This window comes from Lepisosteus platostomus, unplaced genomic scaffold (assembly GCF_059453375.1).
Source record: "Lepisosteus platostomus isolate fLepPlt1 unplaced genomic scaffold, fLepPlt1.hap1 Scaffold_139_H1, whole genome shotgun sequence".
Lineage (NCBI taxonomy): Eukaryota > Metazoa > Chordata > Actinopteri > Semionotiformes > Lepisosteidae > Lepisosteus > Lepisosteus platostomus.
In genome coordinates, this window is record NW_028291520.1 from 1 (window position 1) to 13,397 (window position 13,397).

General features: G+C 43.8%; 2 non-coding genes across 2 annotated transcripts; both read right to left on the minus strand.

Annotated features, from left to right (window-relative positions):
- Positions 1-11,735: 11,735 nt before the first annotated feature.
- On the minus strand, positions 11,736-11,809 carry trnat-agu (transfer RNA threonine (anticodon AGU)). The gene has a single exon. It is a non-coding gene; the product is annotated as a tRNA-Thr (tRNA).
- A 1,174-nt stretch (positions 11,810-12,983) lies between these two features.
- trnag-ucc (transfer RNA glycine (anticodon UCC)) lies at positions 12,984-13,055 on the minus strand. Its single transcript has one exon. It is a non-coding gene; the product is annotated as a tRNA-Gly (tRNA).
- Positions 13,056-13,397: the final 342 nt, after the last annotated feature.

Here is a 13,397-nt window from a genome sequence, read left to right on the forward strand (position 1 = left end):
CCATCCCATTCAAAGCTCCATGAAAAAATGATATTTTTAAATTTGAAAAAAAAAAAAACATTATAGAACAACATCTCTTGGTCCACAGAGTGCAAAAATCCAACTTTGAAGAAAATCCATTGACTGATCCCCGAATCCTGAAGTTTCTTCGCATGATATCGGGCTTGCAACCACTTTCTGGAAAATTTTCAGCTCCATTGTAGAGATACTAGAATCAACTAATAGAGAATTAAAATAAAAAAGGGCATAAGAAGACATTACCAACAACGACCACAAGATGGAGATGTTGTCTAGACATTACCAACAACGACCACAAGATGGAGATATTGTCTAGACATTACCAACAACGACCACAAGATGGAGATATTTTCCAAAGAGGCAAGAAGGGCAAAGCTGCGATAAGGTAAAATCATTTTTTGAAAGAGATTGTTGTCAGAATGCACATCCGTATCCCAAACAGAATCTCTAGTAAAATATGATCATTTGTGAAACAGGCAAATGAGTGTCCGCTACAATATGATTGCTACATATCTGCATTTGTTGGTATTTAAGGAGTAAGAGTGCAGGGGGTTTAAACCTGCGATCCAGTGTGTTGAAGAATTTCACAACACTACCTCTAGCACATATGGAAATAAATCCTCATAATGATTATTGCCCTGGGCATGTACCAAAAAATCAGTGAGCATATACATATATCGCTGTGTTGAAGCTAGAGACACAGAATAAGTGCAAACACATCCTAAATACAGTGTTCCTGCACCTTGACCTCATCCAGAATGTATCGTTTTTTGAAAGCGATTGCTGTCAGAATGCACAACTGAATCCCAAACAGAATCTCTAGTCAAATATGATCATTTGTGAAACAGGCAAATGAGTCTCTCAGGTGCCCATTGCTCATTTTCAGACACATTTATGCAATACTTTCACCATGCGTTGAGCAATAGGGATTAAAGATACCAGAGGTAAGGTTTAAAAGTGATTCTGAGGTGCAACACATCAGCGAAACAGCTAGGCATCTGAAATGCGGGGTTTGAGAGCCCTTCAGGGAACACCGTACCCTAAAGGTACCAGAAGTCCACTAGTATAAGCATTAAGTCACTGTCAGCCCTGTTGCAATGTAATTGCTACATATCTTCATTTCTTTGGTTTTTAAGGAGTAAGAGTGCAGGGGGTCTAAATCTGCGATCCAGTGTGTTGAAGTATTTCACAACACTACCTGTAGCCCGTCTGGAAATAAATCCTCATTCTGATTATTGACCTGGGCATGTACCAATAAATCACTGAGTATATATATATATCACTGTGTTGAAGCTAGAGACCTGTATGTAATAATATGATGCTAAAATGTTATTTTCACATGTAAGAAAACCGGCTCAGGGACGCCAAATATGTAATGTTGCCATAGCAAAATTAAATGTAGGGGGTCTCTGAAGGCACCAGTTCTGTAGGGTTTGGGCATTTACTGAGACAATTATTAATTGTAGCAGTAAATCACAAAGTTGATTCTTTTGATAGCTTTAGAATCCAACCATGTGACATAACTCAAACAACGCGCACACACAGGTACTAATACACGAGGATACATTTATTAATACATAAAATATGCATGTAAACCTAACAGATCTTATCAAGAGGGTTATCAGAATACAAAAGATATATATTCAGTCAGTTACGAAGTGTTACACATATCAAGAGGACATACGTTCAGTATATCATTCATTAAGACCGTTTCGTTAATGAACTTGGTTATAACTTCTACATTAGATACTCAAACAAGTACATAACTCTTAGGAATTAAATTGATATCAACTGGTTGGGATAACAATTGAATTCTCGAGCTGTAATGCATTGAAGTTGAATACTCATCCAATCTTTGGGGATTCAGATCTTCCTGCGGGCACAAAGAAACAGTTGCAGGCTGTTGCTGTCCAATCCGCGCTCTCTGGCTCCGTGCCAGGCTGTGCTGTGCGGCTTGCGACGCTGCACTGCTGATGCTCACTGTTGGCTTTAACTAGCAAAGTTTGTGCACAGGAGAAAAGATGACTGTGGGTCCCAGCAAGTCAGGAAGAGGACCGGTTCGTTTCTGATGAAGAGCTAGTTCTGAATAGTGATTCAGCTGTCCACAGTTCCGACCTGTTCACGAGGCCTGCTGCTGGTGCTAACCTCGGGTGGATCCTCTGGTTATTCTCTGGCAACCTCCGCTCTAGACTCTTAGAACAAAGGAAAGTTCTGGCACTCTTACACACTGGCCGTTCCGTGGTTGTCCGGGCTGAGTCTCAGGATGGTCAGGAGGCGCGCTGCGAGAATGTCCTGCCCTTGGGAGCCTTCTGCTCCTGGGCCGTCCTGCCCTGGAATTCTCCTTTGAATTCCCTTTAGAATTGTCCACAGAATCCTCTGAATCCTCCCTTCTGAATCTTACTGAATCTCACAGGCTCTCTGTGTTGCCTGTTTTTACCTGGAGGAACTTCAGCTCATTGATTGGCTGAAAGTTCCATGGGCATCAGAGTCCCACGTGGGTTACTCGGCCCTACCAGTCCCTGATTGATTGATCAAGGTGAGATATGAGTCACTTAGTCCTGACACTTAGTAATGCAGTCCAGATGTCCAACTGGCACTCCCTAGACAGATAGGCGCCAATGGATGACCATTGATCATGAAAGCCAGGCTTAGCTAAGTGCATCCCCCTTTGGGAGCTGTCCTAGGACCTTAAATCACCCTGCAGAACAGTTTCTCTGTGGCTGCACCACAGAGATGAACAGAGAAATGGGGCCTCATTTGGGAAGGCTCAGAACACTTAATTCTGCCTTATTAATAAGCCTCGCCGCTACATATCCCCCCTTTTTGAAGGTCATGAGGTCCTGAGGCGTTGTTGCCTTCAAAACAAAACAGAGTTAAGTGATGTCCCTTGCCATTAGAACATTAATCTTAAATGTCCACATTACTCCTCGAGAATTCATACCGGAACCAGCATTGGATACAAACAGGATGAATAACATCTGGAGTATGTATAAACACGGTAGGAGACATTATCTAAGTCTAGGAATTACACATCAGGAAGTTCACTGTCAATATCTGATACCTCTGTAGTACATATTTGGGGAGAAATCACTTCCTTTCTTTTGACATGCTACCTTTGACTCATTCATGCTACCCAGATTACATTTTGATGCAAGAGTACAGCATTCAGAGTACACTGTCAGTCATGATCCAGCTTCCCAGCAGCAGTGTTACAATAACAACAGTTCCTGTTCCCAGCCCCGCGATAAACCACAACACCTGTGTTGGGTATCTGCTTGGGTGGTTTGGAGGTTTGTTCCATTAAAGCAAACTAACTACCTGTACCTCTTCAGGGCTTACTGTTTCTTGGATTTCTATCCAATTCAATAGTGTGGCACCTGAAGGCATCCATGACCTCAAGTTTGGTCTTATGTTGTCTGGTTCCAGACCGTACAGTGTTAAGTTACCATGCTGTACTATGGCCTCCTCGGGAACTTGCAGGAAAACTGTTTGATTAGGTAGCTGCATTGTGGTAGCTGTATCATGCCTGTCACAAGTCATAGTGTCAGTTAAATGTGGTGTGCTGACCAGCCATTTACTTCCTACCTGCTCTTCATGGGGTTCATTAACCTCCCTCTGCTCGTTAGTAGCTTTACACCCTTCATTGGTGAATCGTTTAGACACAGCCAATGGATAGCTTTGGTAGCCATACCCATCTCAAGATTTGGAACCAAATTCAATCTTGGATTGCCTTCTGGGTGAGCTATGAGCGATGGGGTTAATGTCACATACTCCTCTACTGAGAAGAGTGGAATCAAGTGGGTTGGGAATCGTGCCGTGGTTAGACTAGCTACAGTGGCACTAAGCTCCCTTAATAGGTCTTGTGTCAACATTCTGGCCTGTTGCACACAAGCATAAACCCACTGTATAACACCAACAATCATGTCCACTGGTTGGGGAATAAGGTTTAACCCTGTTGCATAGGAAATTGCCTGTAGGGTTTTCCCTAAGCTTTCCAACTTTTGCTGCTGTCGATACAGTCTGTCACTACCCTCCGGCATCTCTGACCCCTGCCTTCTTGGGGCAGTCAGGGTGAGAGTGCCAGTAGCACACAAACCTACCAGAAAAAAGCAAACGTGCAACAGTGGCGGCAGCAATCAGTCCTCCCAAAAGTCTTTTCGGGTGGCTGATCCCAGTCATCTCCTTCTGAGTGACTGTCGCCTTTCTAAGCTGGCGCAGCGTGTACATGGTGTCTTTCTCAGTATGCCCTGTGGCATCTTGGGCACCAACATCCTGGAAATATGGGGAGATCTGACGCAGCTGCTGATGCTGCTCCTCCTTTTCCAGGGCATCTGCTTTTTCGATTTGTTCATGCCTGTGCTCTAGGAACCCTGCAGGGGGTGGTGCAGCGGTAGAGCATGCCTGACCCTCGGCTGAGTGGTCATCTGGAGCACCTGAGTGATCTGGGATTGTTACCCCATTCTCACTGTTCAGGTCCACCCTGCACACTTCCTGATTGAGGAATCCCTCTATCGGCATGTTTACAATCGTTCGCTGGGCGTGGGTGTAGGACACCTGCTCGCTCCCCCCTTCCCTTGCTAGGGGTTCAGGGAGCTGCCCCAGCACTGGGATAGCTAGTTCACTGTCTTTGAACTTACTATCACTCACCAGGCCCATGTCAGTGCAGGCGGGGATTCTGACACCCCTCTTTGCGATGTCCTGCACTGGCAGGCGGGTGACTTGACCATCCAGCTCCAGTCTGGCTGAACCACTGTTGGTCAGACTCAGACTGACAGACTGAGCTGGTGGCTGTAAGAAAACCGGCTCGGCTTTCATTCCCTGTCCCTTCTGGGGGACTGGGTGTGTTGGCAACCCTGCCGTTGAGGCAGGAACAATCAGGTCAGTCTCACTCACTACCTGGTAGTTGTGAGAAATAATGTTACCTGACTGCAGGTTCCCTGGGTCACAGCAGAGGGAATCGGCATCTGGGATCAGGTGTGTCCACAGCGCAGTAGTCTCAGCGTCCAGCTGGACCTCCTGTCTAACCTGTGAATGTTGCACCAGGGGCACCTGGCGGTGGCCCTGTGACAGCTGCTCAAGCAGATCCTTACTAATAGAGGACCTCTCAGGGCTAAGGGTGAGGGCTACATCACCAACCTGCTCTCCTGCCATCTGGATCCCTTCCACCACTGCAGGGTGGTGTTCCTGACCCCTCTTGGGTGCCAGGGTGCACAGGGAAAGCTCCTTTTCATCGCCAGGTGGGGAGATCTGCTCCTCTTTAGGGATGTAAAAGGTGTGTGCTTTACCTGGTGGATCAGGCGGCTGCTTGGAGCACCGCTCCTGTGGCATGGAGGCTGTTGGGACCTTGGCCGGGACACGACTTCCCTGTATATCCGGGGAACAAGGAAATATTTTTATTTCTTGTCCAGAGGGAAGAGAAGGAATCTCCACATAGGCTTCTGTGTTTGGTGGGCACTGTGTGAGCACAGTCTGCCTCTTGGCCCCCCTTTCCTTCTGTACAGAAGGCTAAGGAGCCTTGACCTGTTTCCACACTTTGCCTTTCTGGTGATCCACCAAAGGTTCCTCTCTGAGTCGCATGCCCTTTTCTTTTTCAACCCGTTTGAGCTTGCCGTGTGACATCAAACACCTTTCAACCTCAGTGTCAATCAGTGTCTCACAGTGTAAGACATCTCCCATGGCAGCCTTGAGGTAAAAGCTTCTTGCTTTTCCTCTGTGTTTTACTGCCTGCTCTGTGACTTCAGGGGTGGAGTCAGCACTCACTTGGGAGTGGCTGAATTCATCCAGGCAGGAACCCTTCTGCTCAATCAGATAGACTGAGGGAGGGAGAGGGGGCGGGTCTCCGCCTCCTCCAGTGGAGAGTATCAGCTCATTCACGCTTCCGGCAGCCTTGGGGAGCGGTTGTCCCTGTCCTAATAAAGCTTGTTCAAGCCTGGCCAGGCGGGTGGCTACTGAATCCTTTTGTTCAGCTTTATCTAGCCCTTTCCCTCCCCCGGTGTTCTCATGGCACTTAGGACGCTGGGTGTGGTCCTGTGTGCATGCTTTGGAACGGGGCTTAGCCAGCTCAGGAGCCTGTGCTCCTTCGAGCAGGGGGGAATTAACCCTGCTGGCTCTGACGGCAAACACAGTCACTTTAACAGCTTTTTGCTCAGAGCGACTTTGGACATCATACTCCCAGGCTTTCTGCACGAATCTCTTAATATCAGTCATTTTCATGGTCTGTGCATCTGTATGCATTAAGATCATCTTTCTGACTGACGGGTGGAGATTCGCAATGAATAAACCCTTGAAATGTGTGTTCTCTTCGCAACCCTCATCATTTCGCCCTGCAAAATAAGTTCGTCTAAGTCTCTCGTAATATTCGCGAGGGGACTCTGCTCTCTTGTGCTTAATGTTAAGAGCGGCGGCTATCGCAGCAGTCGGGTCAATAAACGCACTGTATTCTTCGATAAGTGCTTGACAAAGCTGCTCAAAATCATTACAGACTTCTTTCATCTGCCTAGCCATCCACTCATGTACAGCTCTGCTGGTAGTTTTCCTGACCAGAAACACTTTCTCCTGTTCTGTGGCGTTTGGCAGATACTGCAGGGTATACCTGAGGTCCTGAATATAACTCTCGATATTATTCTTTGACACTGCGGGGTCAAATCTCTCTATGTCCTTCGCTAGCTCTCTCAGAGAATGGAGATTTATCCTTCTAGCTTCTCCGCTGACGGAGATATGGAAGAGATCGTGGTCAGACCTGTCGCTGCTAGAGAGAGTGCTTAATAGCGACTCGAATTCAGACCTTTTAGCAACCATCGTTAAACTTAAAGAGTATTACGTTTAAGTACGAAATCACAGTTTTACCACAGAAAACCACAAGATCAAGTATGCAATCAACCCGGTAGATCGCAAAAGATCACAAAACAATCAAGCACTGCTTAAAGAGCAAGGGGAACTTTTTTTTTCTTTCGGCTTTCAGCACACCGTATTGTTGTGTATGAAACCCGCGGCGTTTTATATTGAATTATTCCGCTTGGTTGACTCATTTCAGTCTTGCCACGCCCACCCAGGGACGCCAAATAATGTAAGAAAACCGGCTCAGGGACGCCAAATATGTAATGTTGCCATAGCAAAATTAAATGTAGTGGCTCTCTGAAGGCACCAGTTCTGTAGGGTTTGGGCATTTACTGAGACAATTATTAATTGTAGCAGTAAATCACAAAGTTGATTCTTTTGATGGCTTTAGAATCAAACCATGCGACATAACTCAAACAACGCGCACACACAGGTACTAATACACGAGGATACATTTATTAATACATAAAATATGCATGTAAACCTAACAGATCTTATCAAGAGGGTTATCAGAATACAAAAGATATATATTCAGTCAGTTACGAAGTGTTACACATATCAAGAGGACATACGTTCAGTATATCATTCATTAAGACCGTTTCGTTAATGAACTTGGTTATAACTTCTACATTAGATACTCAAACAAGTACATAACTCTTAGGAATTAAATTGATATCAACTGGTTGGGATAACAATTGAATTCTCGAGCTGTAATGCATTGAAGTTGAATACTCATCCAATCTTTGGGGATTCAGATCTTCCTGCGGGTACAAAGAAACAGTTGCAGGCTGTTGCTGTCCAATCCGCGCTCTCTGGCTCCGTGCCAGGCTGTGCTGTGCGGCTTGCGACGCTGCGCTGCTGATGCTCACTGACCGGCTAGTTAGTGTTGGCTTTAACTAGCAAAGTTTGTGCACAGGAGAAAAGATGACTGTGGGTCCGAGCAAGTCAGGAAGAGGACCGGTTCGTTTCTGATGAAGAGCTAGTTCTGAATAGTGATTCAGCTGTCCACAGTTCCGACCTGTTCACGAGGCCTGCTGCTGGTGCTAACCTCGGGTGGATCCTCTGGTTATTCTCTGGCAACCTCCGCTCTAGACTCTTAGAACAAAGGAAAGTTCTGGCACTTGGACACACTGGCCGTTCCGTGGTTGTCCGGGCTGAGTCTCAGGATGGTCAGGAGGCGCGCTGCGAGAATGTCCTGCCCTTGGGAGCCTTCTGCTCCTGGGCCGTCCTGCCCTGGAATTCTCCTTTGAATTCCCTTTAGAATTGTCCACAGAATCCTCTGAATCCTCCCTTCTGAATCTTACTGAATCTCACAGGCTCTCTGTGTTGCCTGTTTTTACCTGGAGGAACTTCAGCTCATTGATTGGCTGAAAGTTCCATGGGCATCAGAGTCCCACGTGGGTTACTCGGCCCTACAAGTCCCTGATTGATTGATCAAGGTGAGATATGAGTCACTTAGTCCTGACACTTAGTAATGCAGTCCAGATGTCCAACTGGCACTCCCTAGACAGATAGGCGCCAATGGATGACCATTGATCATGATAGAAAGGCTTAGCTAAGTGCATCCCCCTTTGGGAGCTGTCCTAGGACCTTAAATCACCCTGCATGAATAGTCTCTCTGTGGCTGCACCACAGAGATGAACAGAGAAATGGGGCCTCATTTGGAAAGGCTCAGAACACTTAATTCTGCCTTATTAATAAGCCTCGCCGCTACACACATATATTAATGTAATAAATGATTGCTTATGCTTTATAAATAAATCTAATTAAAATAAAAGCTTAAGTTTTGTATTTATCTTGTACCATAGAACATGATTTTCTTTGTATTTCAAGCCCACAAAGTGTCCAAATGTTCTATGATCATTTCTTTCATCATTAGGGACTAAATATACCAAACGTATGATGCTAAAATCCTGAAAAAAGGATAGGCTCCATTTCGTCAGTAGATTGGAGTCCAAAACTGATTTGGGTCAATATACATTACCTTTGAAGATAAGGTACAGTCTACTGTAGGGAACCATCAACTTAGAAAGCATTGGCCTTCCCTGGGGGTCAGGTAGGTGCAAAAGATAAACCTTTATCCTATCTTTATCTTAAGATAAGTGGCCAAGCAGTATTTTTCCAAGTTTCACCAAGCTCATCATGTTGCCATAGTAGACAAAGTTCTATAAAATGTTAAATAACTTTAGAAAAAAGCATCTTGGTCTTTCAGTACTGTACAAGGTGAATTAAACTGTCCCTGGTAATAAAAAGTAATTAGAAGCATCCCAGAAACTTTATCTCTAGAAACATTAGCTGTTTTATATCATGTAATTTAGTGTGATGTTGTCAGAATTCAAGGACATTATCACACACAGAAATTGGTTCAGTTAAATCTAAAAAACACAGCTAAACATGGGTTTAAATGTAAAATAGAAGTCTTACCTCTTGTCAAAAGATTTAATTCAAGAAGCGATGTAATAAATGATTGCTTATGCTTTATAAACAAATCTAATTAAAATAAAAGCTTAAGTTTTGTATTTATCTTGTACCATATAACATGGTTTTCTTTGTATTTCAATCCCACAAAGTGTCCAAATGACGCACTACATGATATAAGGAAGATTATCACATGCATATCGGTATTATCTTTCTTACGAAAATGCATTCCTTTCATTACCTTTTACTTTTTAAAATGAACTCAAATTGTGTATAATGTAATAATTTAAGTAGAATAGATTCTAACAATATAATGATCCAGTGTGTTGCACTACTTCACTGCTTCACTGCTCTATGCCGTCTGGAAATAAATCCTCAGACTGCTCACTGCCCTGGGCTTGTACCAATAAATTACAGGAGCACGTCTATATATCACTGCGTTGAAGCAGAAGACACACAATCACTGCAAACACATCCTAAATACAGTGTTCCAACACCTTTGACCTCATCCAGAACGTATCATTTATTGAAAGGGATTGCTGTCAGAATGCACATCTGAATCCCAAACAGAATCTCTAGTAAAATACGATCATTTGTGAAACAGGCAAATGACTGTCTCAGGGGCCCATTCCTCATTGTCAGACATATGTATGCAATGCTTTCACCGTTCATTGAGCAATAGGGATTAAAAACACCGCAGGTAAGGTTAGATGTCATGTTCTATGATCATTTCTTTCAGCATTAGGAACTAAATATACTAAACGTATGATACTAAAATGTTTTTTCACATATATTAATGTAATAAATGATTGCTTATGCTTTATAAATAAATCTAATTAAAATAAAAGCTTAAGTTTTGTATTTATCTTGTACCATAGAACAAGATTTTCTTTGTATTTCAAGCCCACAAAGTGTCCTTTGATCTCTATTCTGTGGTAATCCACAATGACCCCGTTCTTCAGGTGATTCATCATGTCCTCCCTCGTCTGTTGAGAGGCCATCCCGATCTCTTCTGCCGTGGCATGCTTCATACACGCTCTCTTGAAGTGAGCAGGAAGCTGATCAAAAGTATTCAGGCACATCTTGCACACCAGGGGAATCCTCGCGGGTTTCCTTTGAAAATAAATAATACCATCTGTGTATAGAAACAAGCTAAGACTGATTTCTTAAATTATCCTTAAAATTCTCTCTCATAGTTTGAGCATAATGATTTTATTGCATTTGTATAAGAATTGCTCATTGCTCCAAAATAAATAATGGTTTCATAAAAAAGTGAACACTTACTTGGTCTCAGTCACAGACTTTCCAATAGAAGCCATTGTGGAGTTCAGCAACTGCAGGTCCTAGAAGTGGGGAAGGAATTTTAAAAGAGAAATTGAATTACAATACAGAAGGAATGGCTGAGGGTTCACTGAAATATATAAATATACAAATTCCAAAGACTGAGTCCATATAGAAACAACTACTTTTCATTTTCAGTATAAGAAAAAAAAACATTATCTTCCAAAGCATCATAAAATTGTCCCTTCTTCCAGACTCTACTTCTCTCTTGTAGTAGTACAGCAGACCTTTCCAGGTGAGCAGATCACAGAGTCCGAAATAAGCTTCCTCCATCAAACAAAGTACCTGAACATGACTCTGTCTTCATAAAAGCGCCCCTGTAATAAAGAGATTAAATCCAAAATCAAGAGGGCAGTTGCCTACTGAAATACAAGAAGTCATCAATTTTAACCTAGCAACACATTAAAGGCTGCATCTATACAAGTGCGATTCTAGAAATGCTCACCAGATTACGTTTTAAGAAGGAACTGCGCCTCAGGTTCCGCTGAGATCTTAACTCGGATGGCAGGATTCAGAGTCCGGAGTGCGGACTGATGGCAAACGGAGGGTCCACATACTGTGGATCCCTCAGTGATCTTCCGCGTATTCAAACCGCCAGCGTGTGACTCCCCTGTCCCTGTGACCTCATTGGTCTGCTCTCTCCTCTGTGCAGCCGAGCCCGACTCACGGTAAAGTGAAAAAAAAGATGCCCTCAACGTGAGATTTACTCTGGAGCGAGGATAGATGTTACCTTTTTATCATTGAACAGGATGTATGTGATGTGGCGACTAGGTTCAATTTTGTATCCTCTTTAAAAGATTAAGGACTGGGGTGAGTGTGATTTACCACCCTTTCAGCTAAGAACCCGACTTGCGCATCATTTAAGCTGCATAGACTCGGTCGTTTAACTCTTCTCCATTAGCAGGGTTAAGGTTAAAGAAAAAAACATTGCTGACTTCTTTTTTTTTTGCCAGCCGCTAGCGCTGATTAGCAAGGCTTGTATTTCATGTTTTGCAAGTTGCATCCATTTTAAGAAAAACAAGTCGCGTTAAAGACAGGAAATGAATACTTGCATTTAATTAAGTCTAGCCGTAGGCGGTTGTCTGTAAGGACCAGTTCTGTTTGAGAAGACACAACAAAGAAGGCACCGCTGGGATTCGAACCCAGGATCTTCTGTTTACTAGGCAGGCGCTTTAACCAACTAAGCCACGGCGCCCCAGGAGTGCTGTCCTTTTGCAGCCACTTGGACACACCACTCAGACACATCTGCATTCGGTGTGTGCTCCGCCTGCTTGCTGAGCAAGTTGCCACCTTTACATACAATAGCAACATCGACACCAAGAGAAAGGATGACAAATGGCTCTTATCTGGAACTTTTCATGTCCAAGGAGCTCAATGTGCTTTCTGTGTACAACAGGGCCACTGAACTCCACACTGGCCACTGAACCACAGCAGTGGCTTGCTGGCTTGACATCTCCCAAGGAAAATGTTGAAATCACATGTGGAACAGGAAAATGACCCTCGAGTACGAGGGAAAAAAAAGAAAAAGATCATCTGGAGCGCGCCAACCCATGTCCGGACAGCCCAGTTTCGTCGACAAGGTGGCTGAGTGGTTAAGGTGATGGACTGCTAATTCATTGTGCTCTGCAGTCATGGGTTCAAATCTCATTCTCGTCGCTTTCCATGTCCGACACATGTGCCTGTTTGACGTCGGCCCTCCTGTTGCTTGCTCCGGTGCTAGAGCCGTACATTGTCTAGCGGTGGCTGAACATGGTATAGTAGGCCAACGTCGGTATCGAGCAGTGACAGTAACAGTACTTACTGCGCCCCATAAGAAATCGTTTGTCCCTGTTCAAAAGAGATTGTGCGATGTCCTGCGGCGTTCGTAAAGCAAACCTTTGACAGTTTGAAAAGAGGAATTTATTCTGCTTCCTGTGCGTGCAGTAGTTACAAAGTTGAACGTCTTTACACGATCTGCTGCAGTTTTCAGTGGGCGGGCTTTGTCAGATGGCTTGAAAAAACGCACTGTGTTTCGGCTGAACTCCACACTCATGAGCAGTGTCCTGCATGTTTTCTGTGTATAGCTGTCTTTTAACGCATACAGAATTCATTTGAAATCATTGATTTCTCCAATTAACAAGGGTCCCTTTTTGAACCTGCGAGAAGCATTCTTTCAATGTAACAGATTTACTCCGGGGAAAGCCAGCATGACATTGAGAGTAGCTCAAGCTTTCAGCACCCATATCGGACTGCGTGTATGCAGACACCACTCAGAATCCCCTGTAAGATTCTCCCTCAATTCCGTTTTTCAGTGCTTTAGCTCTTTCAAAAGGCTTCGCTTTGCTAGTCACAATCCAAGGCTCATGATGGCATTTGAAAACTTTCACCACTGCGTTGGCCGGGAATCGAACCCGGGTCAACTGCTTGGAAGGCAGCTATGCTCACCACTATACCACCAACGCATGCCCACAGGAAGTCTGCAGGACACCACCAGAGAATGCTTTTTTTAAATTTTTTTTTATTAAACATAGAATTTACAAATACAAATACAACAAGAGGATCAGAGTCATGTACAAGAGAAAAAAAATGCAGCAGAAAAAAGCATTTAACTACCAGAGGTAATTAAGTAATTATGTGATCAAATTGTATATTTTACACGTATCATATCTTGCTTTAATATTTCTCAATTATTTATAAACTTTAGTTTCAACATGCATGCGTTTCCTGTAAAAAATAAAACTCAGCACACAGTTTTTCTTTTAACAACATTTCGAGTACCTCTGGCATTCATGAAAAAGACATAC